At 45.7% G+C, this 13,417-nt stretch overlaps 1 protein-coding gene across 4 annotated transcripts in view; it reads left to right on the top strand.

Annotated features, from left to right (window-relative positions):
* The window catches only part of TIAM1 (TIAM Rac1 associated GEF 1), a 459,371-nt gene that overhangs the window by 219,203 nt on the left and 226,751 nt on the right, over positions 1-13,417 (top strand). Inside the window, exon 1 of one of the 4 annotated variants that reach the window (XM_044939642.2) lies at positions 3,745-4,470. The exons of 2 other annotated variants lie outside the window; for them this stretch is intronic. The gene's annotated coding sequence lies outside the window, so the exon portion shown is untranslated. Of the gene's footprint in view, positions 1-3,744; positions 4,592-13,417 lie in introns of those variants that run through there. One more of the 4 variants, XM_006053558.4, reaches the window with a different exon arrangement.

The raw sequence follows: 13,417 nt of genomic DNA on the forward strand, positions 1-13,417 counted from the left end.
GAGTCTCACAGTTTGGTTGGTGCAAAGTGTAAAGTCATAAAACATTCTTTTATTAAATCAAGTTTAATGAGGGCTTTGCACATCATGGGCTTCCCTGGTGGCTCAGACGGTAAAGAATCCGTCTGCAATGCAGGAGACCTGGGTTCCATCCCTGGGTTGGGAAGATCCCCTGGAGGAGGCCATGGTAACCCACTCCAGTATTCTTGCCTGGAGAATCCCATGCACGGAGGAGCCTGGTGGGCTGCAGTCCATGGGGTCACACAGAGTCAACTGAGCGACTAACACTTTTCACTTTCACTTGCACATGAAGACAAGACAAGACATTGAAAGGGTGGGCTTTGGTTTCTTCTCAGAGAGAAGGAAGGCCTCACTCTTCCAGGGCTGAATCAAGGGTTTTCAAACATGTCAGTGTCCCTGAATGCATCCTCAGATCACCAAGCAGGCTGGGTGAGATGGATCCATATTTAGACTTTCAATCAGTTTCAAACATAAAAAATTGATTTTGGCAATCAGATGTCAGTCAACTGCGAAATGCATTTGTGAATAAGCTTCTGAATTTCCCTAGTGACATCATAGGATTAACCGCATCTGTGTTTAGATCTGTACCTATGCTGGGGAATTGTTTTATTGGATTCAGAATATTTGACGGTGTTAATTAACACCCCAGTTGGGCTTCACCTCACTTAAGGAGCACTTTCTCCCCAGCTTTGTTGCTGACTCAGGGTGATCCAGGTGACGGCGGGTTGGTGTGAGCACTTGGTACCTTAGCCCTCCTTCCTAGCTCCAGATTTAGACCGGGGAGAGTGGCAGAGCGCTCACTGCAGGCACTAATATCAACTTTGCAGATCTTTTCAGCTCAGCTGATTACAATGATTTGGGGTTAAGCTGCTTTGATTCCTGAGCAAGTTGGTTTTGAAGACCCTTGAATAGCTCATCCAAAAGAATCTTGTTTAAGAAGAGCATTTGTGTTGTTGAGAACACAATTTCAAAGGAATTTTAAAAGCCAGCTATTATAGGTCTAATAAACAAAATAGCAAGATAAAGACCTAGTAAAATCTTTGGGGAAAATTAAGAAAAAATTTTTTTCTGAGTGTAAATTCCTGAGTGTAAATTCAGCTGACAAAGAAGAGAGACGTTTAACCCTTTGTGGCTTTCTTCCCCACATATCAAATATTGTTTCCAACATGTATTAACTGATTAATTAATTATAATTATGTCGGTTTAGCTAGCTCTTGTATAGATATCCGTAAGCAGTATAAATACCATATAAGGGTGTCATGGCTTGTAGATTTTTTTCAAACTGGTTTTTAGGTAAATCTTTCTTTTTTCCCCACTTGTGGTAGTGGAGGATTACTCTAGTAACTCGTTTCAATTAATATCGTCTCCAGGTTTATCCTGACCCCAGATGACTGGTAAAAACAAAAGTCAGTTGGGTGCCCTCTACTGGTTGTATTTCTCTGTTACAGAAGTGTTGCCTGTTAATGCCTGAGTTCATTGCTTGAGTAGGGCTCAGAACTGTGCTTACTTGTTCTTTTCCTAAATTCATATGAATTTTAAAAAGCAAAATGAGTGGCTTTAGAGACTGCAGGTTCAGGAGTTGGTACCTTACGGAGGGCTCAAGTGTCTTCCTTGTCATCAGCTTGTCACGTGGCTTGTGGGGGGGGACCCACAGCTTGGCACTCTTCTTCTGTTATGGGAGTAAGCGCTTTGGTGCAAAGAGACACCTCTCTGTGAGGCCAGTGGCCGCCGCTTGGGAACTGCTCGGGTTCTGATCTTGGTCCGGGCTCGCCCTTGTCACCCATGTCAGGTCTTTGGCAATCTGTCAGCCACTGAATGCAATCAGCAGATTCTTCATGTGCTGTCAGATCATTCAGACTCTTGAACCCCCTGGTGCCCTGTGGATTTCTGCCAGAAGCAACTACAGGGGACTCTCTTTTCTGACCTGAGAGGTGGGTAGTAAAGTGGGGACTCCTTCAGTTTAATCCCACGTCCATTTATTGAGAACATGCCGTCTGCTAGGTTTTAAGGGGGATTCAAAATGAGCACACCCACTGCCCCCTCACACCCACCCATCACCCCTCTGAACAACAACAACAAATCTCTTTCTTATTCAAGAAAGGAGAAAAAAACATACGGCATCCTAGTTAAAAGAAGTGTTCAATACTTCTTAGGTAATGATGAGACCAGAAAAACCTGTAGGAAAGAGGTAGACTTTGTGATGCTTACATTCTTTTTGCTGTAAGTGATTTGTAACTTGCCTTTCGGTAAGCTGTAATGAGATTAAACGTCCTTCCTGTTCTCAGTGGAGTGTCTCCAGCTAGTGACTGTCTACACAGAGATGACTGATGTGACCAGGATAAGCCCGACCCTCTGTATCTTTCACAACTCTTTCACTTTGCACCTGATGCCTCCTTGCCCAGCCATGCAATGATTCTCAAGCTGATATCCTGGCTTTCTGTCATCTTCCTCTCAACCCTCTGTTGATTATCTTCATCCAAATTCAACAGAAGTTGGTTTAGTGAGTTGCATGAACCCCAAATCGGTAAACTTTTTTCCTGATCTGACCCCAGTGCCCAGTTTCTTCTGAGCTCACATGATGGCCATCAGTCATCAAATGCTGCACAATGGGAAGGAAGGAGAAATGCTATTCTGTATTGTCATAAGTCCCAGGAGAGTCTCTTTATAATATTGGTGATCATAGATGGAATGTCCATTAAGTGACAGTGGATAGCAAGACCTCTGTCAGGGTCTTGCTGACAATAGCAAGCACTATTGTTTTCTTGGGCTGCATAACCCTTTGTTGAAGGGGGCTTTCCTGTGCATTTTAGGGTGCTTAGCAGCATCCCTGACTGACACGTATTAGATGCTAATTGCACCCCCAAGTTGTGTCTCCAATACTGCTAAATATCCCCTTAAGGGAAAGTCATCTTTGGGTACGGACCATTATCCAAATCCGGGACCAAAACCACTATCCCCATCCAGGACCACTGCCTTCCTTTCTCATTCTGCTCCTTCAGAAGTCTTCATGAGCATTCTCTTGGTTGTTTGCTTCATTTATCAGACAGTCTTTAAATGTTTACTTATGCTAGCTTTCCATGGGGTCGCTGAGGGTCGGACACGACTGACTTTACTTTCATACATTGGAGAGGGAAATGGCAACCCACTCCAGTGTTCTTGCCTGGAGAATCCCAGGGATGGGGGAGCCTGGTGGGCTGCCGTCTATGGGGTTGCACAGAGTCGGACACGACTGAAGTGACTCAGCAGCAGCTTCTCAGCAAGGTACTGGGAATATATAAATCAACTAGGCATCTACTTCTTACTCATTTTTGAATCAGTTTTGAACAGATCGTGGTTTTTACCATTTTGATTTTTATCATGATTATCTTGAAAATTCCCTTTTCTGAGTAACTGCTCCCAGCCTGTATCTCTGACAGGCACTTGAGCAATTACGACCTCTTTAATGATGAATGCTGTGTTTCTATTTCTGTAGCCTGTTTGTTTGAAAAAAGTCCCTTGCAGCAGTGGGTCAGTATCCTTGGCTTTTAACACAGCTCTTGACCTTGTAAAATGATAATGTGCTATTAATCTATCAATTTCATCCATGAATGCTTCAACTCTTTGAGACAGGGCCTCTTGCTTGTCATTCCAGATATCCTATTTTCTTATACTGTGATTTCTTTCCTTCTCTTTAACTGGCCACCTGAGGCTGCATTTCATGTGTGGTCCTTTTAAAGTTTTATTTAAGTGAACTTTTGTTTGGGAACCGAGAGCAAGCCCAGCTGAAAGATACCCCTGGACTGCTTTCACGTGAACTTTGTTCGCTTGTGTCCTTTAGAATTTTTAGAAACTGTGATATGGAAATTGCTCATGGGAAATCAAATTAACAGCAGTTATATTTCAAAGAGGAGGGGCAGGGGGGTGCATTTAGGGAGGAGTTCCCAAGAAGATTGGGAATTTTAAGTTGTCTGGTTCATTATATTATTTTCAAATATATTTTTGTATACCTGAAATATTTTGTAATAGGCTTTAAAGGAAAAATAAGCAGCTGAAAGTGTTTTTATTTTTTCCTGTCCTCGACTCTTTTAAACTCGATATTCATAAAATTAGGTCTCCACTTGCTGAACTACCCATATTCCTGCCGGGAGAGAGCGGGTACTGCGCAGTTATTTAAGATTTATAGCCTCTTAAATCCGATAAGAGGCACTGATTTCTTGCCACGTGCTTTCGAAAAATAGACTTTCTGCACGGCGACCAGGTTCGTCTGAAAAATGGGTAAAACCTGTTAGGAATTAATTTCCCCAAAGGATGCGAGGAGCTGGGCGCTGGGGAGTCCACGGCGTTGCGCACACCAAAGGGGAGACGAATTGGAGGAGGAGGAGAGGAGGGAGGCGACGGTGTGCGGGGAGGAGCCACAAACCCTCTTCTACACACCCAAATGACCGGATTCATCACAGCACGAAACTTCACAAGGTAACGCCCACTCCCACCGCCTGGAGCCCGGGGAAGGCTGGCTGCTTCCTCATTCTGTTACTGAAAGTTATGAGAGATGGGAAGCAAGACGCGAGCGGCATGTGCGCCTCGCTGAGCGACGGTGAGCTTGAATTTCAAACCCGGTTCTTTTCATCGGCAAATTTCTTTGTGTTGGGAGGTGTGGGCCAGCCCTGGGCGGCGAGAGGCCGGATGGAAGCCCGGGCTCCGCAGCTGCCGCGCGGGGACCTGTGCGCCCGGGATCGGCGGGGCGCGTCTCCGCGCTGCGCTGGGGCTGCCCGGGGACACCACCAAGTGGGTTCTGGTTCGTGGGGAAAGGGGTTCGGGGTTTTGAAAGCGATTCATCCCCCACCCCTTTCCGCGCTCGCCCCGTCTGTAACCGAGGATCTCACTGAATCTGGGTTCTGGAAGGAGATGGTGGGATCCTGTTATCCACCAAAGATGCGCCGTGTCTCAGGCTGCCCTGCCGCGCGTTCAGTGTCCACGTCTTTGAAAATGAACCCCGTTAAAGTCTCGGGATTTTAAGTGACAAAAACTTCCGAAGGAATATTCCGAAGCTGTGGTGCTAACAGGCTCCTGGGTGGGAATTCTGGAGTGAAGCCTGGGAAGTCTACGTTTCTCATTAATTCTGTCTGATTGAGTGAGTACAGCGCCAGGGTTTCTGGTTATTGAGGTGTTATTTATGTATGTGGAACTTTTTTCCTTGAAAAATGTTAGTTTTCTGTGGCAGCTGACTTGTCTTTAGATTGATTGCCCAAGTCGATTTCGGGTGGGGTGGGGAGAGGAAGTTTGGGTGGAGGGTGGCATGAGGTTGGGTTGATTGCAAGAGACGCTTCACTTGTCTCAGCAGAGGATAAACTTGGACAAATGGCGGCAATCTTCAGGTTTTATTTTGAGCCCCTCAAGGAGCTTTATTTTGACCTGTGTAGTGTTTCCTTACTGCAGGGTTGGTTAGGTGGAGGCCTGGGGGTTAACTGTTATCTGTGTCATCTGTTTCATATCTGATCAACAGGTTAGTGCAAAGCAGTGGGAGCTGTGTGTGTGTGTGTGTGTGTTGTAAGCTGATCTTTTGTAAGAATTTTTAGAGAATTGTCCTGCTCTCTGAGCCAGAAGCGAAGGCGAATGAATGTGTGGATCTTATTATATTTGTAGAAAACCAAGTTTTATTTTGTAAGGGCTTCTCCAAGTTCTGGGGTGGGTGTGACTTGGGGGGATGTTAGCTGCCGATTCTGTTGTTCTCCTAATGCTAGAAAGGACCAGCCTGACTTCCCCAGCCCGCTTTCCATCTGAACTTTGGGGCTTGGGGAATGGGATGCTGTGCCCACAGTCTTAGCCTTCGTTTACTTTCACCCTCTAGCTTGCTCAAAGTTTATGATACAGAAGTAGAATGAATTTACTTTTAAACCAATCTAGACACATGCTGGGCTTCCTAGGTGGCTCAGTGTTAAAGAATCCGCCCGCTAATGCAGGAGACCTGGGGTTCAATCCCTGGGTCGAGAAGATTCCCCTGGAGGAGGAAATGGCAACCCACTCCAGTATTCTTGCCTGGGGAATCCCACGGACAGAGGAGCCTGGCTTCGGAGGGCTACAGTCCATGGAGTCACAAAAGTCAGTCATGATTTAGCTACTGGGCATGATCACGCACACGTGCCAGGGAAAAACAACTGGAGGCATGGTCTGGGCTGCTGGAGCCCTGCTTTATCGCTTGTTGTGGGCTCAAGAAAGAACGTGCAGGTGGGGATGAACTTGATGCTGTTTCCTCCTACCCCGCCAAGGAGCCTTTAGTAACTTACTCAACAGGAAAGACAACCAGACTCGATCTTGTGATAATGCTGCTAAAACTGACTAATAGACCCTTGTTTGTGGAGTTTTATGGAACAGTAATCCTCAGCTAGGGAAGGGGGAATATATTATCCAGAAAGGTTTCCAGACACTGTCACATGGGACTGCCAGGGGAATGTCATCATGAAGCTGTTTGAAACGTGTGTTAATTATGCTGTATGACCTTGCAGGTATTACAACTTCTGTATCATTGTTTTCTTGTGGTCACTATACTTCGCCCATACCTGGATGGGATCTGGATATTTGAATTTTATCTTATTTATTTATTTGTTTATATTGTTTGGCCACCCCTCAGGGCATGTGGGATCTCAGTTCTCTGACCAGGGATTGAACCTGCCCCTCTTTCATTGGCATTGTGGAGTCTTAACCCTTGGACCGCCAAGGAAGTCCTTGGATTTTATTTTTTTTATTATTGCAAGTTCAGTTTATTCTGTAGAAGTAAGGCTATTAAGATGATCTTGTTTTTAGTAACGAGTTTTGTTTTCTTTTTAATAGGGATTTTCCCATTTCATCTTAAACTTATATATATAAAGTTACACATAATATCCTTTCATAATATTTTTCAAGAGTATAGCTTCTGTAGAAGTGTTTCCTTTTTCATTTCTGGAATTGGTTATTTGTGCCTTTTTTCTTTTTTGATCAACCTTGCTAATGTATTATCAGTTTTATTCGTTTTTGAAAGACCTAACTTTGGTTTTGTTTATATTTTAAACAAAGCATAAACACACACAACTTCTTGTAAGTTTACATGCATTTAAAAAATTGTGCCCTATGGAACTCTGTCAAAAAGGATTTCAAGAGCCTTTAAAACTAAATAACTGAGTCTCCTAGTTGTATGGAGGAAGATACTGTATATTTATGTGTCTTTGACGTAATGTTTTCCAGTTTTATTAAAACATACCTTGTGTTCCTGAGTATCATACCTGTTGGAGCAAATTGTTGTAGGGTGGGTTTTGCATATTCACTGGGACACACCCTGTGAAATTGTTTTGGAAACATCTTACTAGAATTCACCCAAGACTTACTGATAATTTAATGTGAATTGAAGGTGATTTCAACCCACTTAACAAGTTTACTTTGTACTGAGCCAGAGCAAATTTGTTGTAATGACTGAGGGAAAATGTTTCAGTTTGGTTCATATTTAATGCATGAGCCTTGGCATTTTAAAGTTTCCTCAGAAAATCTTTCTGAGTATGTGCCGGTGGTGTAAGAACAAGAACTTTGGAGTCAGAAAGAGCTGGGCTTGAATTCCTGCTCTCAGTTGTAGCTGTGTGGCCCTGGGGAAATTGCCTAAGCTCTCTGAGCCTGTGAGACAGAGGTCTGAAAACTACTTCGGGGGCCTTCCTGAGATTTCTCTGAGTTTTCACGTGCGGGACCCATCTCGCGGTTTGGCACACACACAGTGGATCGTCAGTTGTAGTCTGTGGAGTGTTTTCCTCTGCTACCGTTGTGCAAGGTCACAGTTCTGCGGGTGCCTTCCTTCCAGAAATATGAAAGGGTATTGCAATAGCATGGGACAAAACCACTTCTGTCATTTTTTTTTTAATTCCGGGCAAGTGGAATTACCAGGGTCCCTTTCCATATTTTCATCTTATCCCAGTGAATTGATGATAAACTGACTGTACATTTCCCCTTCCATTTTTTTTTAATTAAAAAATTTTTTTTTAAATTGTGGAAAAAGTGACATAATCTACAACATACTATTTTAATATGGTGGAAGATGGTTGGCTGATGAACACCACATTGATTTTGGATTTCCACCACCTTTTCTGATATCTGTACTATGAGGTGGCACTAGTCATCAGGAGACTAGAGATAAGAGACTCTGGTTCTCTCCCTGGGTCAGGAAGGTTCCCTGGAGGAGCACATGGCAACTGACTCCAGTATTGTTCCCTGGAGAATCCCATGGATAAAGGAACCTGGCAGGCTATAATCCCTAACGGTCCCAAAGAATCAGACACGACTGAAGCAACTAGCGCACACACACACGTATCGTTTAGCGGCACTAAGTGCACACACATTGTTGTGCAACTCTCACCATCGTCCCCTTCCTGGGATTACTGTATGTTTTCCTTCAGTTCATTTCACCTCCTTGGAGTCTAACTGCTCTCTTCTAATTCCCTCCCTTTCTTTCTTGCTTTTTTTGGGCTGTCTTTAGAGTATACATCAGGGCTTCCCTGGTAGCTCAGATGGCGAAGAATCTGCCTGCAGTACAGGAGACCTGGGTTTGATCCTTGGGTCGGAAAGATCCTCTGGAGGAGGAAACGGGAACCCATTCCAGTATTTTTGCCTGGAGAATCCCATGGACAGAGGAGCCTGGCGGGCTACAGTCCATGGGGTCACAAAGAGTCTGATACGACTAATCGACTAACACACACAGGGTACAAATATGGAGAAGGAAGTGGCAACCCACTCCAGTATTCTTGCCTGCAGAATCCCATGAATAGAGGAGCATGGCGGGCTACAGTCCATGGAGTTGCAAAGAGTCGGACACGGACTAAGCGACTAACACACACAGGGTACTAATGAAATGGGTACAAAGCTCAGAACTTGGGATATAAGTCAGTGAGGTTGCTCCTTTGAAGGTAAAGTTTGTTAACTTTTGTTACTACAGAATTTAGCTGGGAGATGCTTGGGGTTGATTGCCACGTTGATTTTGTATTTCCACCGCATTTTCTGAGTGTCCTCTTCCCGGGCTTGGAGTTCGTCCATGCTTTGCAGGGAGATGTGGATCGTTGAACGCTACTGCTGACCTCTTAACCAAGGAGGGAAATGAAGAGCAAAGGGCGGAGGAGGTTGGCCGGGTAATATTCCTGCACAAAGGACTGTAGCATTATTGAAGTCTCCAAACTCAAGCTGTTTGTTCTCCCTGGGATTTCTGCTCTGAATAGATCCTGGGAGAATCTGTGGCATAATTAGTTAAGATTTATTTAGGCATCCAGTGTTGCAATGGGCTGAGCTGGCCATGGGGAAGGATTGTGAGCTGGAGCAAGGCTTTATGGTGTGATGCCAACATCATTTGCTATTCCGCCCAAGGAGTGAGTCTTGGTTTACATTTTGCAGAGTGAATTGGCCTTCGCCGTGGGGCTATTTTCCAAGTCAGCAGATTGATTAACCAGCTGCCCTTGACCTGACCTGTCTGCTATGACCCCAAGGGCTGAGTAATAGCACCGGAGCTGCTGTTTGTTTTAGTTGGTGTTTTTACGAGAACGGAGAACAAGAGGGCCCATGGTCTTCCTCAGTGTTTTGCAGCACTGCTTCCCTAGTTTATTTTGATTCCTTACTTGAAAACAAAGTATTAGCATACCACTCATTGGTGAGACTTGAGGGTGAGAGGTCATCACTTTTGGAAAGCTGTCTTTTTAGTTGTTCTGGATGGATCTGTAAGATCTTGAGCTAGGTTATAGCGCCTCATGCAGTACCTTGGACTCGTTTGCTCCAGTGTTTGACAATTCGGGCTTTCATAAATTATGAGATTTTGGTGGGCAAGAATAACCATGGCCAAAGTGCTTTGTATGAGGCCATAGTGGTATAAGCGCCTGGTAAGTGAAGGTGGTGCTAATGGTAAAGAATCTGCCTGCCAGTGCAGGAGACGTATGAAATGAAGGTTCGACCCCTGGGTTGGGAAGATCTGAAGGAGGGCATGGCAACCCACATCGGTATTCTTGCCTGGAGAATTCCGTGGACAGAGGAGCCTGGTGGGCTACAGTCCATAGTGTTGCACAGAGTTGGACACAACTGAAGTGACTTAGCATACACGCAAATGCTTCTTTGATTATTCAAATACAAATTCCTTGTTAGACTATGAATACTAAATACTGATTTATTGAGTATCTATAACATGGTGGTGGTGGTGGTTTAGTCGCTCAGTCGTGTCCGACTCTTGCGGCCCCATGGACTGCAGCCTGCCAGGCTCCTCTGCCAATGGGATTCTTCAGGCAAGGACAGTGGAGTGGGTTGCCATTTCCTTCTCCAAACGATCTTCCCAACCCAGGAATTGAACTCGGGTCTCCTGCATCGTAGGAAGATTCTTTACCGACTGAGCTATGAGGGAAGCCGTCTACAACATATGAGGTACTTTTCGTAAGTTATCACAATGAGGTTTCCGAGGAGGATCTCGTAACCTCTAGAGGAATATGAAAGGTGAGCACAAAACCCATTGCTTTCCTCTGTCTGCTCTTGTGGGTAGAACCACAGTGGGCTGAGCCCCACCCCTCTAGACCCGAAGCCAGGAGCAGGGGGGCTGGTCCCTTGGAGTGTGATGGCTCTGGGTCCTAGCCTCTCACCTAGGATGTGAGCTGTGGATGGCACGTTTGGAGATCTTGAGAAGCCTCTCCTGTTTGGGATGGGTAAGTGGAGTGTATGCAGAACACTGGGACGTGAGGAGGCAAGCCTTTAAAGTCCTTCTTGTCTTAGGATCTGTCGAAATCCTCCTATTCAGGACGATAGAAGTTTCATTATCTGTTTTGATGAGAAGAGGGCTTCTGATTCTACCTGCTCAGAAACTGAGACTTTGAAACGGATTTCCTGGGAACTTTCTGATGCTTGAAAGTGAAAGGGTTAATCACTCAGTCGTGGCGACTCAAGGACCCCTGGACTGGAGCTCGCCAGGGTCCTCTGTCCACAGGATTCTTCAGGCAAGAATCCTGGAGTGGTTTGCCATTCCCTTCTCCAAGGGATCTTCCTGACCTAGGGATTGAACCTGGGTCTCCTGCATTGCAGGCAGATTCTTTACTGTCTGGGCCACTTAGGGGCCCTTTCTTCTTGGGTCGTCCACATGGACAGGCCAGTCTTTCAGGCTTGATGAGGTGGTGGGGGCACACCCCAAGTCAGGGCCACCGTGAGCCGACTGGGTCTGCCCTTTGGGAGCCTCCATACATGCACTGATTCCTTCCACCTTGAGTTGTGAGGAAAAAAGTTCCCATTGATTTTCAGATTACATAATTTTAGAGACTTTCCGGGATAACCTTCCTTTGTTTTCCTGACTTTTTCTTTGCCTGCCCTCGTGACACCAGAAAAGGGGAAGAAAGAATCGATTTGGAGAGCAGCTGGGAAAGCTTGGTAGCAGATAGGGTTTTTCTGGGGCTGTTGTACATGAGATCAGGTTCCTTGGAACAGGGAGGTTGACTCTTCGCCTGAACTGGGAAGTAGGTTTGGTTGCAGTGGGGTACTTCATGTGGTCTTCACTGCTGTGCCCAGATGGGGTCCCATCATCGCTTGAGAGGCAAGGGGCTTCCTGCTGGAAGGATACAGGTGGGAAAAGTGTCTGGTTTACAGGCACTTGGAGAAAAGAAATCTGTGGAATAGACACCTTTGCTGCCTCCCATGTGTGGCCTGAGACTCTTCTAGGAAGTCCAACAAAAGGGGACTCATGGCTCTAAAGTTCCTCTGCCATGTGGGGACAGTGTTGTTTGCCCTGAGCAACATCTCCCACTTAATGTCACTGGGCGAGGATGGTTTAGACCAAAGGGGGCTTTCTAACTATACACGTATAGTTATTCTTTCCACACCTGCCTTCCTCCAGGGACTTCCTGGCAGTCCAGGGTTTAAGACTCCATGCTTCCATGGCAGGGGCTTGGGTTTGATCCTGGGTTGGGGAACTAAGATCCCACATGCCACATGGCATGGCCAACAACAAACAAACATAAGAAACAACAAGCAAACAAGCTTGCTTTCCTCCCATGAATGTAGCCACTCAAGCCTTGTTAGTAAGTGACATAATGCTGTACTGTTTAACAGTGATCAGATTTGGGTCCTATGCCAGTTGATCTAGGATCTGAACAAATAAGGGATCTCCAACTTGATGGAGAGGCTGAATTACCAATACTTCCTGAGGCATGAGCCCTGCAATTGAAAAAAAAAATTTTTTTTTTTACTGTAATAAGAACACAGCACGGAATCTATCCTCTGATCAGATTTTTAAGTGTTCAGTACAGTATTAGCAGTAGGTGCGGTATTTTACAGCAAGTCTCTAGACCTTGCTCATCCGGCATACCTGAGATTTAATACCCGTTGATTTGCACCTCCTCATCCCCTCCTCCCTCCAACCCCTGGCAACCCCCATTCTAGCCTTTGCTTTCATGATGAGTTTCACTATTTTAGATAACCAATGGCACCCCACTCCAGTACTCTTGCCTGGAAAATCCCATGGACAGAGGAGCCTAGTAGGCTGCAGTCCATGAGGTCGCTAAGAGTTGGACACAACTGAGCGACTTCACTTTGACTTTTCACTTTCATGCATTGGAGAAGGAAATGGCAACCCACTCCAGTGTTCTTGCCTGGAGAGTCCCGGAGACGGGGGAGCCTGGTGGGCTGTCGTCTATGGGGTCACACAGAGTCGGACACGACTGAAGTGACTTAGCAGCATGTAAGTGGAAGCATGCAACATTTGTCTTTCTGGGACTGGCTTATTTCAAACAGCACAGTGTTCTTAGGGTTCATCCATTCTGTGGCATATGCAGGATTTCCTTCTTTTTTAAGGCTGAATAATATTCGTGTGTGTGTGTGTGTGTGCGCACATGCACACGCACACGCACACACGTGTATACTGCCTTTTCCCCGCCTTCCTCCATCGTTGGACCTTGGGTGCGTCCCCATCTTGGCTCCTGTGGGTAATGCTGCAGTGAACATGGACCGGCTCATGTCTCTCTGGGACCCTGCTTTCATTTATTTTGGGTAAATACCCAGATGTGGGATTGCTGGATCCTCTGGTCGTTCTGTTTCTTTCTTTTGCAATGGCGGCGCTCTTTTGCCTCCTGATCCCTGCAGTTTACTCCCCACCAGCATCTCGGGCTCTCCTCTGCAGGTCTTGCTCTGACCTGTTCTTCCTGTCCTACCTGTTCTGGCCACACCTGGATCCAGACTGGCAGCCTTAGCACAGGGCAGCCTACAGACCTCTTGCTCTCCTTTGAATCCCATTACATTGTCATAGTTGGGTTGCTGGCTTTTTATTAAGGGGTAAATAATATAAACAACAATGATGAAAACAACATTTAACCCTCTGAGGCACATGCCGCCTGTGCTGTGTCCCGCCTGTTTGGATCCACGTTGTCTTATGTGCAAATCAGCTTCCCTCTATGCTTTCACC

The sequence above is a fragment of the Bubalus bubalis genome, chromosome 1 (assembly GCF_019923935.1).
Source record: "Bubalus bubalis isolate 160015118507 breed Murrah chromosome 1, NDDB_SH_1, whole genome shotgun sequence".
Lineage (NCBI taxonomy): Eukaryota > Metazoa > Chordata > Mammalia > Artiodactyla > Bovidae > Bubalus > Bubalus bubalis.